At 42.6% G+C, this 22,246-nt stretch overlaps 1 protein-coding gene across 1 annotated transcript in view; it reads left to right on the top strand.

The window, feature by feature from the left end:
• Positions 1–22,246, top strand: part of USH2A (usherin) — a gene marked incomplete at both ends in the record, with an annotated part of 645,989 nt that overhangs the window by 379,929 nt on the left and 243,814 nt on the right. The gene's annotated exons all lie outside the window — the stretch shown is intronic.

The raw sequence follows: 22,246 nt of genomic DNA, 5'->3' as shown, positions 1-22,246 counted from the left end.
ACTACACACACATATACACACCACATGACAAACACACATACACACACCATACACACATGCATACACACACACCATACACACACACCATACACACACACCATACACACATACACTCACATGCACACACACATACAAACACACCACACACTCACATGTACACACACATACTCACACACACCACACACATACACTATAATATATACCACACACACATCACACAACACACACCACACACACACATACTCACACACACACTCACATGTACATGCACATACTCACACACACCACACATACATACACACACACTAAAATACATACATACACATATCACATATCACACACACTCCACACACACATACACACTACAATACATACACATACTACACACATATCACACACATACACACACACACACACACACCTACATGAATAAATCCACCTATTTCATCAGCTCATCAGCATGCTATCTCCTGCCAACCTAGTCTGAGATTCAGTCCACAGCCCAGAATACACTCGTGTGTATTGATTAATTTGTATTAATTTGACCATCACAGCTTCTGCTGATAAGACCCTACATAGCAGGGACTGGTCCCTGTTCATTTTTATCTTCACTGCCTAAATCAGACTTGACGCAGGTGGGCGTGTTTTGAATAACTGGCGAGAGCAGGAATAAGTTGGTCAGGTCAGCTTAAGGAGGGGCTGAGGACAGGGCTCATGTGGAACCCTCTTGTTATGCTGAGTGAAAGCCTGCATTCAGATCCCCAGCACACAGACTAGTCCACAGTGCTTTCCATGTCTGCCACCCTAGAAATGTAGGGCATGGTTGAAGATGGGTTGCCATCAGACAGTCTAACCAGAACAGCTAGTGCAGTTCAGTCAGAGACCATGCGGGAACACCTGGCATCCACTTGTGTCTATGTATGTGCACCTGCACACACATATGCATTGCTGCACGCACAGGCTTAGATAAATAGATAAATAACCAAAAGCTGTTGGGCTATCTTTCCTCAGTTTCCCACAGACCTAGTTGCCACCTGACAACCATCATGTGATAGCCATCTGCTGGCTGTGACCTCCCCTGTGCACATCTGTGACCTCCTCTGTGCAGGGCTGTGACCTCCTCTGTGCACATCTGTGACCCCCTCTGTGCACAGCTGTGACCTCCTCTGTGCACAGCTGTGACCTCCTCTGTGCACACAGCTGTGACCTCCTCTGTGCACATAGCTGTAACCTCCTCTGTGCACACAGCTGTGACCCCCTCTGTGCACAGCTGTGACCCCCTCTGTGCACAGCTGTGACCTCCTCTGTGCACAGCTGTGACCTCCTCTGTGCACACAGCTGTGACCTCCTCTGTGCACATAGCTGTGACCTCCTCTGTGCACAGCTGTGACCTCCTCTGTGCAGAGCTGTGACCTCCTCTGTGCACACAGCTGTGACCTCCTCTGTGCACACAGCTGTGACCTCCTCTGTGCACATAGCTGTGACCTCCTCTGTGCACACAGCTGTGACCCCCTCTGTGCACACAGCTGTGACCTCCTCTGTGCACAGCTGTGACCTCTTCTGTGCACAGCTGTGACCTCCTCTGTGCACATAGCTGTGACCTCCTCTGTGCACACAGCTGTGACCTCCTCTGTGCACAGCTGTGACCTCCTTTGTGCACAGTTCTTCAGTAGAGAAAGGCTGTAGCCATGTAAATCTAGCTGCAGTCCTGACCAGAGAATTAATGTAGAAAACAGCTCCACATTTCATGAGCTCAGTTACATTTTCTCCAATAAGTATAAGATAAATATGCCTTAGCTTATGCAGGAATCTAGACAAAGGCGACAAGGGCATGCAGTATGAAGAATTTTAAATGCCAGTCTGGAGAAATTGTTCCACACTTAAGGGTGCAAACTGCTCTTTCAGAGAACCTTTCAGAGTTTGGTTCCCAGTATATGTGTCAGGTGACTCACAACTACCTGTGACTCAAAGTCCAAGGAATCTTCTACCCCCTGCTGGACACTTCCAGCATTGTGTGTGTGTGTCACACACACACACACACACACACTTTGAGACATCTCTTCTGCTAGTATGCAACTCTCTCTTGTTGATGGGAAAATGATAACACATACATAAAGGCTGGAGAGATGATTCTGTGGATCAAACACCTGCTTCACAAGCATGAGGACCTGATTCAGTCTCCAGAACCATGTTTTAACAGTATGAGACCTCACACTGAGGAGCAGAGCTGTCAGATAGCATAGGAGTAGGAGGGCTCCGGGCTCAAAGAGAGACCCTATCTCCAGACATGAGGACGAGCATAATCAAGAAAGATGCCTAATGTCAACCTCTGGCTTTCACATGTACACGTACACATATGCAGACACATGAACAGAGATACACACGTGCACACAAGGGAAATCTGATGAACCCATGTTATCTGAACTTATGGATGGAAAACACTGATTGCTACTGAGAGCTAGGTATGTAGATCAATGATGGTCAATCCCTAAAAGACCTTTGGTACATAAACAAATTAATTTTTAGTACTTAGGTTCCTTATGGAGTGTGTCTTGCTTTAATCTGTGGAGCACAGCCCCACCTCCCCCATGCACTCAGAATTCCAAAATCTTACAATCACTGCATTTTTGTATTTTTCTAAAACATAATACTCTTACTTGGGGGCTAAGATACTCTAGGAAATGAAAGATTGCTTTAATCCAAGCTCTTGAATAGCATTATGGTCCAGGTTCAAGAGTTCTAGGCAAAGAGTTAAAAAAATAAAAAAGGAATCCAAATGTTAATCCATAAATATGAAACCCCCCTGCGACCTTTACCCTACCGAGGCCTGGAGTTACTAATGGGGTTAGGATTTCAGCGCTTAATGGGGCTCGGTGCATCTGTGTTTTGTATGCATGGAATCTGGTGTTCAGTTTAATAAGTGGTTGACATTGGTGATGTCCCTTAATTTGCTTAAATCTAATTGGCTCTTTTATCAGTCAAACCTGTATGGATTGGCAATTGATCAGAAGGGGTCAGCCATGACTCTGCATGTAGTTAAACGGCAGAAGCACCTGATGAAGCCAAAGCAGCTGGATAATAAGCAGAAAAGGCAAAAATGAGCTTGAACGAGGAGGACAAAGGAGCGCCCAAGTTTTGCAGGATCTTCAAGTTCAGAACAAAGGCATTATGGAGTGTATAAATTTTAAATACACTGCATTTTGCCTCTAGACGTAGGCCTTTTTTTTTTTTTCAGATGCACTGGAATCTTGTCTGAAACTGTCTTTGTTACATCAAAGACCTACTCAGAAGGCGGGAAGAGACGGAAGAGTTAAGAAAGGGCATAGTTTTAAATGGTTACTGACACACTTCACACCGAAGGGCTACAGCCAGGTTACTTTTTTTTTTGTTTTGTTTTAATGAGTGCTTCATGGTTTTTGCAGAAGGAACCGCTTTCTTCTGTTTATGTAAATGGCTTCAACGTGAGCATGGAAGGCGCTCAGGGCCTCCAGTGCTTCTGAACTCCATCCAGTTGTCTCTAGCAATAAATGATCGGTGATGTCATCCTCTTTGAATTGATCAGGATTACTGCAACTTAGAGGCACCATAAAAATATGACACTCGGGAAACAACCATTTTCTGAAGTGTGTTTTTAGAAAACAGAAAAGAGAGTCCTGGAAAGTGGTCACTAGTGGGTCAGCTTCAGTCTTTCTACAGCCCCTTCCTATCCTCATCACCTAACACATATGGAACAGAGTGGAATCCATGGCTGTTAGAGTCTACATCATAGAACCGGGGACTGTGGAGTCACACAAGCGTGGATTTAAACCCACTTCTGAGTTGCCATGGGCAAATGACCGGCATACCTGCACCTCATCCTCAATTTTCACCTCCACAAGTTGGGCTGGCTGAAGATTCCACCCAATAGAATTGTGTTTACTTTATTTGCACAGTTGGTGACCACTCAGTGCTTGTTTCCTGCACTTCGCTGTCTCCTATGCCGGATATGCTCAGGAAGATTAGACATGTAAAAATATTTGTATTAAGTCTGCCCTGCCTTTATCTTTATCTCTTTAGGTTTATTTATTTATTTTTATGTGTATCCATGTTTCACTTGCACGTGTTTGTGTGTGTGTGTGTGTGTGTGTGTGTGTGTGTGTGTGTGTGTATCTCATTCATCTCTGATGCCAACAAAGTTCAGGAGAAGGTATCAAATAATCCCATAGAACTAAAGTAATGGCTTCTTTTGAGCACCACATGTGCGCTCAGAGCAGAACCAGGGTCCTCTGCAAGAGCAATCCATGGTCTTAACTGTTGAGTCGTCTCTCCAGCCCATGTCTCTCCTGTTTCATAAGAATGGTGTTTACGCACCCAAAGTTTTGAAAACACAACTCATTACACTTCTCCTTAAAGGAGATAACAAGAAAAAATGGCTCTTACCAGCAAAATTAATATGGACATTTTCTTTTATTATTATAAATACCAAGAAATCCCGATCACTAAAATCTTGTCCAAACGGTGCGTAACCCAGGGCCAGGGAGACGGCTCAGCAAGTGAAAGCACTCAGCCTCCTGAGCCTAAGGACCCGAGAGCAAGTCTTAGAGCCCATGTAAGAAGCAGGAGGTAGCAGAGCATCAATATCTCAGGCCACTTCAGCAAGATGGGGGTGTAGAGCGAAGAATCGGCCAGAAGCTCACAGGCCAGCCAGCCTCACTAGCCTGCACGGGTGCTACGGGAACGGAAGCAACAAGAGAGACCCTGCCTCTTGTTGGTGGAAAGGAAGAGTGACTCCTGCAGTCTGTTCTCCGAGCAGCACACAGGTGCTTACACATACAGACACAGTAAAGAGTGTTTATAACCTAGTCCTTGAAGGAACGGTCTGTGTTCCTTTTATTTGTGGGTGATTTTTAAACGTTCTTTTAGTTATTTCTAAAATCTGGAACTCTTATTTCTTATCTCTTTTTAGTTCTGCTAGAACTATCAAACATTTAGGGGTTGGGAAGGTAAGAACGGTGTTTGGTTTGTAAATTTCTGTAGCCCAAATGGCCGGGGCCAAGTATTTGCCGAACAGGTGAACAGGCGGACATGCTGTGGTCGTTCTGAACAGTACAACGGTCTTGAATTTTTTTTAACTCTATCTTTTACTTGTATAATTATTTTTCAGGGTTTGAAATTAGATTGAAGCCATCCAAATTATTGCTCTTCCTCCTGTCAATTTTTTCTTTGCAGCACGGAACAAATAAGAGAACTCTGGAAATCTTGATGTCTTCGTGTCTAATTCTCTGTTTAAACCACCATTGGCAATGAGTTATTGCAACCCAGAGTTTGATAGGCCATTGAGAAGAGCAGTTAAAACAGGACATTAAAAACAAAACGAAACAAAGGCAGGCTGAATATAATTGAACTCAGAGTCTATACATATTATGAGCATAATGCTATGTACATAAGTATTTACCCATAAGGTTTTTATAGAGCTGGTATAACTAACACTAATATTCCATGTGGCGAAATAGTTACCCAGAAGTTTTATATAGAGTCAAGTTGCTTTCTTTAGGGGATAATTTATCATTTATATCTGTGGAATCCTTATTCCTAAAACTATACCTTTAATGCCTTGCTAGTGAAGCTAATTTTAAGGATAAAGCAGAACACAGGGTGTAGAGGTGGGTCAGCTGTTAAGATGACTTCATGCTCTGACCAAGGCCCAAAGTGCCAACTTACACAGCACACAGCCATTTGTGACTCCTCCTCCAGGGAATGTAACACCTTCTTTCGGTTTCCATGTGTACTGCACATACCTGTGATTGCACATATGTGTGCTCGCGCACACACACACACACACACACACACACATTTAAACAATAAAGTCTTTAAAAAGAAAACAAAAATAATATCTAATCACAATTTTATTTTCCTGTTTCACAACCTCACATAACTCTGACAGGATATTTTAACTAATCTCACGTTGCATAAAACAATTAATTTTTGTAGAAACAAATCTCCACTATCCTCAATTTAATTAAGTTATCAAAGGACACTGAGGAGCTCACATTTGGTAAGATAAGACTGCCTCACCATGAATGTGGACTTCTATAGCTATCAGTGGAGTTTTGCCTTTGAGCTCAAGAGATAATTAAATATTCCTCTCCGTGGGTTGCAGGAGAAATGGGAAGCACGTATTAACCAAGATCAGTTAAGAAGGGCAAGTGAGAAGAGCATCCATTAAAGAGCCGGAAGTGAGCTGACGGTTTGCAGGCACTATCCTCTCGGAGTGCCCACCCTCCGGGACAGTGGGACAAGTCCAGGAAGCTCTTAGCTCAGGCCATAGCGAGCCACTGCTCTGCCTCAAAAGAACAAGGAAGTCATAGATATGTCCTTTCAGTTGACCAGGACCTGAGTCTGAGACTCTAAATGAAATGTGTTCGCATGAACCCATCTTCTCCTTCACCTACAAAACTGTGTTTGTTTGTGTGTTTGTCTATAGTTATATAGAAGGTGTACATGCAACGGACACATTTGTGGAGAACAGAAGACAACGTTGGGCATCAGTTCTCTCTATCCACCACGTGGTACCAGGGAGGAGGGCAAACTGTCAGGTCTGGGGGCAACTGATTTTATCCACTCACTTCCTTCACCTTTTTAAAGGAAAGATTGAGATTGTTTTTCCTACATCTCAATTTCAACCCGAACCTCATTCGAAGGCCTGGGGCAGCCTATAGGTCTGTAGCCCCCTTAACTACCTGGTTCATTTCATGGAGCCACAGCAATGCAAGCCTGTTGCAACTAGCATGCCTGTTTGCCATTCTTCATCACCGGATAACATACTACTTTAAAAAAATAATAAAACTGAAATTTTTCAAAAAGGTAGGACTCCCTCTCCCTGATCAAATAGCTCCTCGGCTTGCCTTTGGAGTTCTCTCTCTGATAAGCATCCATCCATTTTGATTTATTTGCAAGATTTAAGCAGATGCTTAAGGCATGCAAAAATGCAGCTACTTACACATGCAAGGGGACACAGTATATCTTTAAAGCTGGAAGAGTTCGGAGAGGTGGAAATAAAAACATAAATGAACTGGGAGATATAAACAAAGGTGTGGGGTTTCTACAGTGTTCAAGGGGTGCAAGAAAGGATGAGATTCGCTGCCTTTTGATAATATAAGAGCCTCTGTGAAGATCTAGGGCAGAGTTGAATGGTGTTCTCTAAGACAACTCTGTCCCCCGTAAACAGATGGCTCGTCCTGGCCTTCAGTATATTAAAAACTGCACAATTTATATTACACCCGGTTCTTATGATTCTTCCAAATAGTTGTGCGTAATGTTCTCCTTCTGTGTATATCTTCCGAATGTGCTGCCGTTTTTTGTTTTGTTTTGTTTTTCCCTTCCTGGGGGGGGGGGACCTCAACCCATGGAAGGTAATAAAGTATGTGAACTCAGCCAATAAAATGCATTTAAATTCTTAATAAAACAGTGTGCAAAACACACACTACCCCACCTAAGTTTATTCATGTTCTCTCCTAAGTGTTTAACTAGAGCAGAGCTGTGGTGTTAGTGTCTGTCTTAAATACGTGCTCACCTGCTTCCCTGAAATTCTTACATTTATCTTTCTACAGTAGAAATTTCCAATGCGGTAACCATGGGTGTCTGTCGGTGTGTGTCCACGCACATGCTCCTGTGCACATTTATAAAGTTAGGTGTCCTGAGCCAAAGAAAGAAAGAAAGAAAGAAAGAAAGAAAGAAAGAAAGAGAGAGAGAGAGAGAGAGAGAGAGAGAGAGAGAGAAAGAAAGAAAGAAAGAAAGAAAGAAAGAAAGAAAGAAAGAAAGAAAGAAAGAAAGAAAAAGAAAGAAGAAAAAAAGAAAAAAAGAAAACAGGGCATTATTTCCCGTTACAGTTTGTGAAGTTTTCTTTACTTTTTATGCTGCGAGTCTTGACAGTGAACTTTCTGCTTATAAAAATACTTTAGAATAGGCACAAACTTCTGAGCCTTGAAGAAGGGAGGGAACTTTGATGTGCACTTAGCAAGCACCCAACCAGCCTCCAGCTAAGAGCTGGTAGCCGTGCACATTAGCATAGCATTCTCCTGTGGTTTCCACAGACATACACGACCCTCCCCCCACACGCACACAATTAGGTACTATCTTTAGAGCATCCTGGGGCAAGGCGGAGAGACTGAAAAAAAAATAATTAAGTGAAAATCACATTTCTCCTGCTTTACCAAGGGAGAAATATAGGAGGCGTTGCCTCTCTGAGTTTCATTGATATTAAAAAATCATGCTTTTAAAAGGAAGAAGTACAATTCGCCTGTCTGCATTTCATCTGAGAAGAAAGGTTTGTCTTTAACTTTAAGGTTAAAAAAAAAAAGTCATGTCGATGTGACAGCTTCCTTGTTTAAATGCTACTTGAAATTTTATTTGAGTTCTTAGAGTACCCTGAAGAAATGTTGCCTTTATTTCTTATTATTTCTTAGAAAATAATATTATTCTTTTCTTTTCGTCTTCACAGAGCAGCTCAATATCTGGCTTGCATAAAATCCTGTGAGCATTTACCCACCAGCATGCATAAAAAAACTATATATATATATATATATATTCTTACAAACTGGGGCAATCCATAATAAGGCTGACACATTTTAAGGACGCATTCCCATTTCTTCATTAACAGCATAAATAGTAAAAAAAAAAAAAAAAAAAAATCCCCTTTTGTTAGCTCCATAAATGGAAACAGACCACCCTGACCCAAAGTTTCTAGAGTCCACTTCTCATGCAAAGTCGTAGTGGGCGTTCCTTCCGACCACTGTGCTACTCTGATTACAAACTAATTGGTACAAAGGAAACGTCAATGTGCAGGTGGCAATTGTCCAACCAAAAAATTGAAAGTGTGGAGAGCCGACTTTCCTAAGCGACGAGCTGACTGATGCGGGGAGCCACACCTGGTCCTCACACTTCAGTGATTGCTTTGGGGGCTTCACACTGACTTCCGTTCTGATTGTAATGGATGATGTCTTATCTAGCAGAACACAGATTCATGGAAAAGATTTGAAAAATGGCTGAACACGGAGGTTTACAGAGAGGATTCGGAGCTGGTCTTTGCCCTCCATCTCTCAGCATGTGCGCATGCGCAGAGTCTCTAGCACACACTAGCCCACCTGATCTCTGGCTTCCCTTCAGTTTCCAGTTATCTAGGGTCAACTGGGGTCTGAAATGTTAGAGAGAAAGTTCTAGTTTACTCATTAAGTAAACAATTAATGAGTTTTAAACTGTGTGGTCTTCTGAATGCTAAAGCCTCATGCTGCCTCACGCCATCTTCCGGTCCAGGGTTTTCATGACGTTTGTTGTTCTCGGTTGTTGTTATCTTAGTCACATCTCAGTTTCCAGGTCAACTGCCCCATTCTCACGGGGTTTGTGTTCAAGCCACCCATATTTTATTCGAGGCACAAGCGTAGCGTTGTTGACAAATAGGGTATGCAGCATCAAAGGTGTAACGGAGATATTATCAACTTAATGCATAAAGAAAAAAAGAGGTTACGTGCTCAGATTGCTGAAATCTTTGAAAAGAATAATCAGATAATTAGGAAGGCAAGAAATTCCTGCCGTTTTATCTGTTGTTTTGCACTCCCTAACTGCATTTCACATATGCATTCAGCTTTGTGGAAGATGAGGATACAGATTGGGCATTGTTATAAAAACCCCATGGTCTATGGTTTTAGTTACCTCCCGGTGTATTCCGGACCTGTTGCTCTCAGTGAGGAAGAAAGACAGTGTCATGGCCTCAGGGAATGATGGAGATGCTTGTTTTTCTTTGTTTCTTTTTTAAAAGATTTATTTATTTGTTTGTTTATTATGAGTACACTGTAGCTGTCCTCAGACACACCAGAAAAGGGCATCAGATCCCATTACAGATGGCTGTGAGCTACCATCTGGCTGCTGGGAATTGAACTCACGACCTCTGGAAGAGCAGTCAGTGCTCTTAACCACTGAGCCACCTCTCCAGCCCCTGACGGCTTGTGTTTCATTCTTTCACAACCTGCCTTCACTTTTCCTGGGGCTACACAGAATGAGGAGGAGGAAGGATAGGTCCTCCCTGGCTCAGAGCATGGACTCCACTGCTTTGTCTCCTGCTGTCCACACCCCATTTCCCTCTCCATAGAAGCATGTCAGCCACAACCGGTGGATCCTGGGAGGGGAAGGAAGGCATGACAGCCAGGAACGAAGTGACCTCAGGTGGCAGCAAGAACAGACTCGCTGGAAGCAGGCTTCAGTGAGACAGCTCATTTCAGTAGGGGGTTGGGGGAACAAAGGCTATTTAAACCTTTTGGGAAATGGTAAGGGCTTTGAGGTTAGTGGGCAGCATTGGCCCAGGCTAGGGTGCCTGGGATGCCTCATTTGCATAAGGAGGAATTACATGAGCTGCTGGACATTATCTTATAAGGAAAGAGGAATTCTAACCTGGCTACTGGGCTATATGACCTGCTCCAGTGGGCAAACATGGAAGTACAGGGAGGCATGCAGGCCAGGGGCAGGGGAGCAATTGACTCCTGCCAATCTCAAAATAAGATGTATCAGGTTTAGACACACCCTTGACCCCACTCTTGCTCTAGGCTTGCTCCCCAGTCCCATGGCTCCCTGGCCCCACATCTTCTCATAAGTGATGTGTGCTTCATCAGAGCAATAAAAGAACACCTTTCATTCAGAAGAGAGACATGACATGTCACATGTTTAAACCTCAGACTGTATGAATGGGTAAGCTATTACCCTTGGAATGGTCTGAAAACATAACCAGCACTAGAGAAAGCAGGGTAGGTCAGAGCAAAGCATAGTGGGCTACTGAATTTGGTAAATAGTTCTGCCATCTAATGGCATTATTCCTAAATTAACATAACTGCAAAAACCCCCGTTAGTTAATTAGTCTCTGGTCATTTATACCAGTCATAAATTCCTAGAATAAACTGGTCTCTGGACCAGCTATATGTTTTTATAGAATATGTCCCTGACCTAAAGTTCATGAGAACTGCCTGACCACACATAACTGCTGACTCTCTGCTTCTGTAAAATGCTGACTTGCTGCAACTGTCCACAGCTGCTTTTCTGTATATGTTGAAAACTCAAAGAAACTGGAGATCAAGGCTGTTCCTACTACTCTGCTTAGGGCAGCCCCACTGGTGATAAAGACTAGTCATGACTTATTCAGCCATCTTGTTAGGTTCTTTCTTCAAGAACTCCATAATAGAAGATAGGTTGGGTGCTGGTAGTGGCACTGGCCAGTTGAATCCAACACTACTGAAGACCAACTTTTTTTTTGGATTTTTTTCTCATGGGAGCCAAATAGTTGTTTTTATAATCTAAGCCTGAGTTGGAGCTTTACCATCTGGAAACAAGATGTTTGGAGGGAGGTGGACAAAGTTGAGAACAGGGCCCTCATTCTTCCTGCAAACTATACCAAACTGGGCATCTTTCTATACCAAACTGAGGAGATTGGAACTTCTAGCAGTTTTTGTCTAAAATCTTAAAGAGGAAATTTCCAGAAGCAAGCCTGATGCAAAAGTAAAACCATTACTTCTGAGATTATGTGACTGCTGGCTACCCATGGAGATGCCCCCATGCCCTGAAGGAGTTCCCATGCCCTAGAGGTGCTCCCTTGCCCTGGAGGTGCTCCTAGAGTCACTGCATCTATATTCTCCTGAAAATGTCCACCTCCACTTACATATCTCAGCACCAAGTTTCACCAACAACCTTTGTCTTTTCTCTTTGTTGTTGTTTCCCCATTGTTTTTATTCATTTTATTGGATATTTTATTTATTTATATTTTAAATGTTATCTTCTTTTCTGGTTTCTCTTCTGCAAACCTTCATCCCATCCCCCTTCCCCTGTTTCTATGAGGGTGCTCCCCTACCCACCCATTCCCCCCTCACTGCCCTAGCATCCCCCTACACTGGGGCATTAAGCCTTCACAGGATCAAAGGCCTCTCCTCCCACTCATGACAGATAAAGCCATCCTCTGCTACATATGCAGCTGGAGCCATGGGTCCCTCCTTGTGTACTCTCTGGTTGGTGTTTTAGTCCCTGAGAACTCTGGGGTGGGGGTCTGGTTGGTTGGTATTGTTGTTCTTCCTATGGTGTTGCAAACTCCTTCAGCTCCTTCAGTCCTTTCCCTAACTCCTCCATTGGGGTCCCTGTGCTCAGTCCAATGGTTGGCTGAGAGCATCTGACTCTGAATTTCTCAGGCTCTGGCAGAGCCTCTCAGGAGACAGCTATAATGAGGCTCCTGCCAGCATGCACTTCTTGGCATCAGCAATAGTGTTTGGGCTTGGTGTCTATATGGGATGGATCCCCAAGTAGGACAGTCTCTAGATGGCCTTTTCTTCCATCTCTGCTCCACACTTTGTCCCCATATTTCCTTTAGACAGGAGCAATTCTGGGTTAAAAGTTTGGAGATGAGTAGTTGCCCCCATCCTCCAACTGGGGGATCTGGATAAGGTCTCTACAGGTTCTCCCTTCCCTTTGTTGGGTATTTTAGTTAATCTCATGCCCGAATCAGCCACTAGGTTTGACCTCAGTTCTTGCCTTAGAGGTTTTGTTGTTGTTTTTTTTTTTTTTTTTTTTTTTTTTTTTTTTTTTTTTTTTGCTGTGAACAGACACTGTAACCAAAAGTGCTCTTATAAAGGACAGCACTTAGTGGGGCTGGCTTAGCATTTCTGAGGTTCAGTCCTTTGAACTCAGAGGTTCAGACTTAGCAGCATGGCAGTGTGCAGGCAGACCTGGTACTGGAGGAGCTGAGGGTGCCACTTCTTCATCTGAAGGCAGCCAGGATGAGACTATCTTCCAAATTGGGTGGAGATTGAACATAGAAGACCTCAAAGCCCATCCCCACAGTAACATACTTCCTCCAAGGCCATACCTACTCCGAGAAGGCCATATCTCCTAACAGTGCCAGTCCCTTTGGCCAAGCATTCAAACACATGAGTCTGTGGGGACATACCTGTTCAAACCAGCACAGTGCTTGTCTGTGACTTGGGCTTCTCGTGGCTGAATTCTCATCCCTGATGCGCATCAGCGCTTCTCTCAGCCTATTCCATCCCAAATCAGGGAAGTAGCATTACTTGAGATTTTTCTTTGCTTTTCTTTAAGTGTGTGTGTGTATGTGATGTGCATGGAAGGCAAGTGCCTGTTTGCATATATACAGGCACATATGCATCTGCCTACCGGTGACTGTGAACATGTGAGTGCATGTATATGGAGTGTGCACATGTGAGTGCATGCGTGTGAAGTCTGTACATGTGAGTACCTGTGTGTGGAGTATGCACATGTGAGTACAAAGGTATAGAGGCCCCAGCGTGACATCAGGAATTTCTCTCGATCACTTTTTATGTTATTCAGTGAAGCAGAGTCTTTCTACTGAACACGGAGCATATTCTCACATGTACTCTGCCTAGCCATGGGCTTACCTGCCCATTGACATGTAGATGGGTAGAAATTCAAATTCTGGTCCTCTGTCATGCTTGCTGCTTGTGAGTCAAGTGTTTTAACCTTCTCGGTGCCCTAAGACCAAATTCTTTAGCTCTACCCTCCAACTACTAAGCCAGATTTTCTGAGAATGAAGTTCTATTTTAATGGTACCATTTCCTGCTTTCCAGCCTCGGTCATTCACATATTCTAGTTTGCCAGCTGTGGAACTGGATCCTCTTTAAAATATCCACATAGCAAACCTGTGACATGATCTTTTTCACAACGGTATTCTACACTTTTAATTAAGACACAGAGTTCCAGCCAGCGAGTGGGTCAGCCTAGTTTCCATGCCTATCTTATCTTTGAATAGAGATGCTCTGTTCTTGGGGTCCCAGCCTTCCCCACGGCGTTCCTGAATGGGATGGAAACAGATAAGGTGGGCAGCTGGGTCCAGATGCTGAGCCCCACCTGCAGCACTGGAAAGCAACAGACTCAGTGTTCATGCATGGAGAGATGCTAATCAGCCCTCCCCTGAGGATGCTGTCATGGAGATTTCCTCTGCTCCTGGATTCCTTCACAGGACATCTGTTATCAGGATCTCCATGTAACTAAACCTGAATCTCTCCCCTTTGGGTTTCCTATGGAACTTCTCATGATCCGATTATACCTTTATCCGAGATTTCAGGGTTTGATGGCTGTAGGTCTTATAAGAGTTAAGATTTTTCCTTCTCGAAGTTCATGAATGCAGCTCCACAGAGTCTCCTGATGTAATTACCAGTTGCCGAGAGGACCATTAAAATGACATAGTGTTTTATTTGACAAAAAGGGTCCATTGATGCAATGGTTATTTATACTGTGGGAGCCTCTCTGGGTGCAGGTGTTTCTCTCTTACTTTTTTAGTAGCACATATTAACTGTATAAAACAATGAGATATGTTATAGTTTGCATACACGCATTAGATGACCTTTGATCATATGAGAACTCAGTTCTCAAAAAGTCTGGAAGGAGACTGCTCTTTGACTGTTGTTTCTGCACAAGTTGAGGAACTGTGATCCCCTTGTAACGAGGCCATTAAGCTCAGGCAGCTAGTGAAGAACAGCCTAAGCCCCGCAAACCCACCTAAGGTTTCCCCGACGTCTTGTGCATACATAGCCCACATTTTTAGCCTCTGCTCAGAAACAGGAACCAAAGAATGAACTTGACCCTACAACTGTGTCTAATCTAATTTCAAGCACTTGATTGGCTGAGTCATGGAGACGAGGGCGGATCCCTGAGTTAACATGCTAACTGATGCTTTCCAGCTTGTCTTCTAAATAGCGAGGGAGCGAGTTCATGAACTATATCTTACAGGCATTACAAAGTAGCATGGTGCAGGAACAATGTGTCATAATACACCTATCTTGTAGAACGTAAGGATACAACCAGCTTGGTCTATCCACCCCCAAGGGGAGGTTACAAGGAGGAACTTGCCACCAAGAAGCTAAACAACCTCTTTCACATTCACCATGAACTTCTACCACAGACTTGAATTAATTGAAATATAAAACAAGCCTGGAAAGATGTCTCAGCCTAAATGTGCCTGCCACACAGGACTGGCAACCTGAGCTTAATCCCTGTGGCACACATGATGACTGGAGGCAAGAACCAACTCCACAAAGTTGACCTCTGACCTCCACAGCTATGCCACAGCTCGCATTACCACACATATTCACGTCATACATATACATAAAATAATGCTACATTTGCAACTTTAAAACTATTTTAAATTAGATGTAAAAAGATTTAAAGCCTACTATACACTCAGAAGAAAAGAAAGCCAAATTGGCTCTCTGCTATTCTGTTTAGGGGAAGCCTTTCCTTCTCTGAGGGTATTTTTTCTGTACTTCCAGCTCATGAGAGACTGTAACTTGGAATATACTGTTTATCCTTTGACTTGTGTGTATGAAAATTTAGCTTTTTCCCTTCTATTTGCTATTGCAGAAGGTGCATTCAGGTGTTGCAGAGAAAAGTTCATTAAAGCATGTTCAAATGCGTTTACTCCGTATTAGTATGTCACAGTGGGGTCATTACTGTTAATTATGAACTTGTCGTCTCATTGGGCCTGTATTCAATTTCAGACCTTTCTGCTAATTCTCTCTGTGTCTCAGAGGAAATGAGTGGCTCTGATCTTTGGATTGAGCAGAAAGAGTCTTCTCGAGACATGCAATTTATCTCCTGGAACTAACTTTCTTTAAAAACTTTTTTAAAAGTCTGTGAATGACAGGAAGAAAAGTCTACTTCTGTAACAACTAATGAATAAATTAATTTATTGCTAGGTCACCTTTTCATGAACAGTTTTAAAACCCTACAATCTGACAAAGGCGTTTGTTCAAAATAGAATGTTCTCAAATCTTACAGAATTCACCACTACTAACAATGTAACTGTGTGAACAAAATATTTCCTGGAACAGCCACACCAATGTCCACTGTGTCTTCTGGTAAAAGGAAGACAATTTCCTCATCAGAACCTGAGTTTGGGACCTTGAGAGATTAGTTGGTAAAGTGCTTCCATGCAAGCAGGAAGACCTGAGGTTGATCTTGCAATAACCACAGGAAATATTATCCACAAGGATGTTCTGCACATCCAGGGCACTGAGAGCACAGAAGACCCGCCCGGGTTCTGCCAGACAGTCTAGCAAAACTGCTCAGTGAAACAATGTATCAAAAAGTAAGGTGAAGATACATCGGGTTGACTTCTGTCCTTTCCACTCTTGCAAGCAGGTTTGTTTTCACCAGCATACATGGGTATACACACACATGCACACTCACACATGCACACATACACATGCACACACACATGTGCAACACACACATGCACACACAAAAGAAAACCTTGAGTTGGAAGCGTGACCACAGAAAACGCTTACATATATCAGACATACAGTTCCTTCTTATCGGTCATTTAAGGATGTCTTTTAAATTGTATATTTGTAAAGAAATTGACCTGAATTCCTGTAATTTATGGCATTCAATAGTGGAAATCTCTAAAATACACTTAAATTTTATATATTTCTAAAACGTCGGCATGTGCTCCCCAGTTCTAGTACGAGACAGCATGTCGTTGTCAGACACAGTTCCAGAAATTACTGTATGTTTTATTAAAAACCTATGTCTCTGGGTGTCTGTCATGCGCTCCTTCTTATCCAAAGCCCTAATTCAGTTGTTGTTCCCTTAGGTACAATGTACACAGTTCATAATTCATTTGATATAAAATGTCACTTTAGATTCTTACCCTTCTTTGATAAATGAGAAAAAAACATGTACATTTCAATTTCCTCAATGCCAGAACGACCAGGAGCAACCCCCTGTTGTGTTTCTCAAAGACCTTTGTGTTAAATTAAACATCAAGACTCAGAAACTGTGGGTGAGGAGGGGATTTCCAAGGCAGAGAGAACAGATCCCAGAGACATGAGACAGACAGATTTCCAAGGCAGAGAAAGCCGATCCCAGAGACAGGCAAACTTTCTAAGAAAATAATAGTTGAGAAAAACAGCAGCAGCAGCAACAACCCTAAGATATCTGAAACCTTCTCCCAGGCTGTAAACCCCATGGCCCTATGAAATTGTTTATCAGCTGTAGGAGTCCTCTGGTGGAATTTTGGGTGTCACTCAAGTATACTATCATATCATCTACAAATAGTGATATTTTGACTTCTTCCTTTCCAATTTGTATCCCTTTGACCTGTTTTTGCTGTCTGATTGCTCTGGCTAGTACTTCCAGTACTATATTGAACAGGTAGGGAAAGAGTGGGCAGCCTTGTCTAGTCCCTGATTTTAGTGGAGAAAAAAACAATTTTAAATCATTTCTTTCTTTGAAAAGACAAAAGTGTAGGGTATGTGTGGGGGGGGGGAAGAGATTCTATAAGATAAAAATGGCTTCCATGAACATGTCAAGTGCTGTCCTTCCTCCATCTGTAACACCTGTGCACAGACTCACACATGACCAAGATAGTCTCACCAACATCCAAGTTTCTAAAACCACAGAGTCAGGTTCAGATCTGTGTCCTGCCCTGTCCTGTCCTGTCCTCTGGATGACCTTCCTGCTTCCTACCATCAGCTGTGGCCTCCGGTTCTCTGTTTGTAAATGGGAAGAAATGAGAGGTCCACAAAGGAAGACTACGGCTGGTGGTTCTCACAGCACAGAGAATGTGACGCTGTGAGGCCACTGCCTCTGTACAAGGCCCTGCCCTCCATGCCTGAGAAGGTGGCCACTGCCCCTGCAGTGCACGGCGTTTTGCTGACAGTAGATTCCTGAGGTGAAGGACCCTCTAGAGTTAAGTCCTCCAGGTGGAGCCAAACCATGTGGTATGTGGTTAGTGAGCATTTCACTATACAGTGGCATGCTCATGAGAATGAGGAACATGCGCTTCCAGGTGACGCTCTATATTATAACATTATAATGAGAAACTTAATAGATCAGGCTAAATAATCTTGAGATGTAATAGAAAACAATTCATCCCCAGAAGAGGGCACCAAATCTCATTACGGATGGCTCTGAGCCACCATGTGGTTGCTGGGAACTGAACTCAGGACCTCTGGAAGAGTAGGCAGTGCTCTTAACCACTGAGCCATCTCTCCAGCCCTGAAAGCAATTCTTGTAGTAGGGTGAGGTGGTAAAAGCCCATGACCTAAGCTGTGGGGTAGGCTGAGATATGAATGCAAAAAGTTATATGACCACCCTGGACTAAACAGCAAAATCATATCTAAAAAAGAAAATTTTAATTTAAATTCTCTGTAAAATGCTATTTATTTGTTTGTTTGTTTATAGATTCCCCTTTTATTAAAAATGGATATTTTTTCCTCACACAACATATCCTTATTATGGTTTCTTCTTCCTCTAATTCTTCTCAGTTCCTCCCCACCTCCCCCCTCATCCAGACCCACCTTTTTTCTGTCTCTCATTAGAAAATAAACAGGCTTCTATAGGATAATAATAAAACAAAATAAAATTAGACAGACACACACACATACACACACACACACACACACACACACACACACACACAAGCACCTTACATGCCAGAATTGAACAAAACAAACGAATAAGAGCTCAAGAGAAGACCCAAGAATCAGAAACCCACTGCTTCTCATACTTAGAAATCTGATAAAAATTCCAAACTGGAAGCCATAAAATACACACAAAGGACCTGGTGCGGAGCTGTGCATTCCCTGTGCGTGTGTGTATGCAGACTCACACTCTGAGTTCATGTGAGCTCTTGCTGAGTTAGAGCACCTGCCTCGTTCTCCTGGTGCCCTCATCCTCTCTAGCTCTTACACTCCTTCCACACCCCCTCTACACAATGAAGGGATTTGATGGAGACATCCTTTTATGGCTGTTACTCTCTGCATATTGTCTGCCTGTGGGTCTCTTCATTTGTCCCTGTCTTCTGCAGGAGGAAGCTTCTCTGATGATGGCTGAGCAAGACCTTGACCCATGAGTGTAGCAGAATGTAATGAGGTGTCATTTTGCTAATGTTCTTGTTTATAACAGTAGTGTTTGGTTTTATGCTCAGTCCCTGGACTGCTGTCTACTCTCAGAATCTTGGTCAGCCAAGCCATGTCAGGTATGAGTACCATTTCTTGACTCCGGCTTAAACCAAATCAGATATTGGTTGGTTGCACCCACAAGCTTTGTGCCTCTGTTACACTGATGTATCTTACAGACAGGAGAGTATTGGCAATCACGGGGTTTGTGGCTGCGTCAGAATTTCACATATGGTCTATACCAATGCTATATAAAGTAATAATTGTGTGACTAAATTGCTAGAAATAATTATCACAATACCCGGAGTACATATTTATTTTTATCTCATCTATTTATATAATTAACTGTCAAGTAAGCTGGGAGTCAAACTCAGCGGGGTGTGGCACCTTTTTGAAAACATGCTCAGCCTGGGAATTTGTCATCTTTTATTTTAAAATTTGATTCTAGCTCTGTGAGCCTTGAGTTGAAATCAGTGCTTAGAAGTTGTTTGGTGTTTTCACTGCTGTTTTTAATATCCCTAGGAAATAATGTGATGGTTAGGACCTTGTGAGATGAGATAAGCCTTCCTTGAATATTTACCTGCTGTAACAAAACACTGCAGGCTATTTATTTATTATTGATTGGTTTGCTTAGTTATTTATAGAATCCCCTTTTATTGGAAACAGATATTTTTTTCTCACATAACATACTCTTATTATAGTTTCTTCTTCCTCCAATTCCTCTAAGTTCCTCCCTACCTCCCCTCTCATCCAGACACACCTTTTTTCTGTCTCTCATTTGAAAATGAACAGGCTTCTATAGGATAATAATAAAAAAATAAAATAAGTCAGACAGATAGACAGACAGAAAGATACACACACACACACACACACACACACACACACACACACCTGATATTGGCTTATCAACAACCTAAATGCATTTCTCAGGATCTTGGAGCTAGAAATTTCAAGACCAATAGGTTTGATGTCTGGGGTAAGAATACACTCCTCAGATACAGCTATCTGCTCTCCGGAACCTTCCATGACAGAAAGACTCGGGAGTGGCCAGTAATCTCTTCAAATACACACTGAATACATTCGAGAGGCTTCTGGGACCTAAGCACCTGCCCGCCCCATCCCTTGTGATCACCTGAAATGGAGATTCCAATAAACACACAGAGATGAGGGCACATAACCAAATGGAAGCAACATTCTGTATAAAGACTGATTTTTTTATGCCTAGACCTCATTGTTAGCTGAGTGATCAAACCGAACATGAACTTGAATATTAGATGTAATGGTTGTTCTGTTCCTTCAATCATTTGAATAGCTTTAAAAAATGCTTTAAAGGGACTTAATTTTAAGTACTTGATTCTATGCTAAACCATTAGATTTAATGGTTAGGTTAAAAAAAAAAAAGGTTATTCTTAAATACAGTAGTGTCTTTGCTTTTCTTCCTAAGCTATGTGCATTTGACTATTTTCATGTTAGATACTCTTAAAGAAGTAAAATAGCTCAACCCCCTCCTTTTAATTTTTTATTTTACTTTTTATCATCTCAAACATTTTTAAAATTTAAATGTATTTTTAAATGTCTCCTTCCTAAAGAAGCCTGTATCTACTTTTTAAAATTATCTGTGAACCTTCTTAACTTTAATAACAATAAGTTCTTCAGTATATAAACAAAAAATAGGATGGAATTCTTTAACTAATATATTTGTTGTGTGTGCTTTCAGCCATTTTTTTCATTGGACAATAGATTCTCAACTAATAGTGCTCAAATAGCCAGATAATGAAGTGCAAAATATAGCAATATTGTATAGAAACTAATTGGATGAGAATTATGGTATTCTAAGTAACAGGAATACTAAGGTGGGTGTTTGGAAATGCTAAGAGGAATTCACGTGTCAAAAGCAAAGACATCAAGTCCAGCGTCTGAATCTAGGAAAGGAAATGTAAGAAAAAAGAGCAAAATTGGTTGGGCGATTCAAGACCCAGGGAAATGAATTCCTGTGGGTGTTCTGGCCACCCCCTTCAGGGCCACTAATTAGTCCAACAATGTGACAGTTCTGTTCCCTAGCTGAACAAATAGTGTATCTAATGAAATTCAAAAGCCTCTACTTCATCCAGAGCTTTGGGGTGTTTCCAGTGAAGGAAGGGTCCTTCGGTGTGTCTGATGCTCCCCTGCTGACAGACACACTAGATTGTCTCCCAGAGTCCTCCGAAGCCAGACTTCTGTTTTCCACGTCACAGAAAGGGCAGCGAGGAGGCGGGCTGCTTGATCCAGTGGGTGCTAGGAAGAAGTGGATTATTTTTCCCAAAATGCTCCCTAGCAATTAGCATTCAGAGTCATCTTTGTATTCTAGGGGCCTGAGCCACCTCTGTCCCCTCTTCCTGTATGATTGCCATTATGTACCGTACCAGGGGACATCCTCATCCCTTTCCCATTCTAATTAAACCGCTCATAGTGAATACACAGCCCTGTCCACATATCACAAAACAATAATTACTGGAGCCAGGTAAGAGATGCACCCATTGTGTCCGTATTAGCTTGACAGATAATTTGTGCTAATTTTGAGGCAGTGCTCTCAAAGCCCTGAAATGTTGCTGAACTCTTTAAATTCCCAACAGAGACATAATTCCAGCAAATCAGAAACTGAAGGCAAGTGCTGAACCAACTTCGGGCTTTATTCATGAATAGGCTCCAGTATTGTTCATCCTGTCACTGAGATCGTGTGCTTTTTTAATAAAATTCTTATAAGCATGTATTTTATCAACAGAGCTATTGGGGGTGTGTTTGTGTGTGTGCGTTTGTGTGTCTGTGTGTGTCTGTGTCTGTGTGTGTGTCTGTGTGTGTCTGTGTATGTATCTGTGTGTCTCTGTGTCTGTATGTGTGTGTTTGTGTGTATGTCTATGTATGTGTCTGTGTGTGTGTGTCTGTGTGTCTATGTGTGTCTGTGTCCATGTGCGTCTGTGTTTCTGTTTGTGCCTGTGTATGTGTATCAGAATATGTGTCTCTGTGTGTCTGTGTGTGTTTCTGTGTGTCTGTGTGTGTCTGTGTGTATGTCTTTCTGAATGCATGGTATATGCCCACCTAATATGTACTTATAAGCATAGAAGCTGAAGGAAGGTGTCCAGTGCCCTAGCACTCTCTCCATATTTGCTTGTGACAGGGATGTCACTGTACCTGAAGCCAGGCTGGTGGCCAGGCATCTCCAGTGGATCCTCCTGACCCCAGCCCCCACAGTGCTGGGCTTGCAGACTGGCAAAACCATGCCCAGCCTTTCACATGGGGGCTTGGAACTGAAACTCATGGCTTCATGC

The sequence above is a fragment of the Micromys minutus genome, assembly GCF_963924665.1.
Source record: "Micromys minutus genome assembly, chromosome: 1".
Classification (NCBI taxonomy): domain Eukaryota; kingdom Metazoa; phylum Chordata; class Mammalia; order Rodentia; family Muridae; genus Micromys; species Micromys minutus.
The sequence above is the reverse complement of the archived record's forward strand: the minus strand, read 5'-3'. Positions and strand labels throughout refer to the sequence as shown.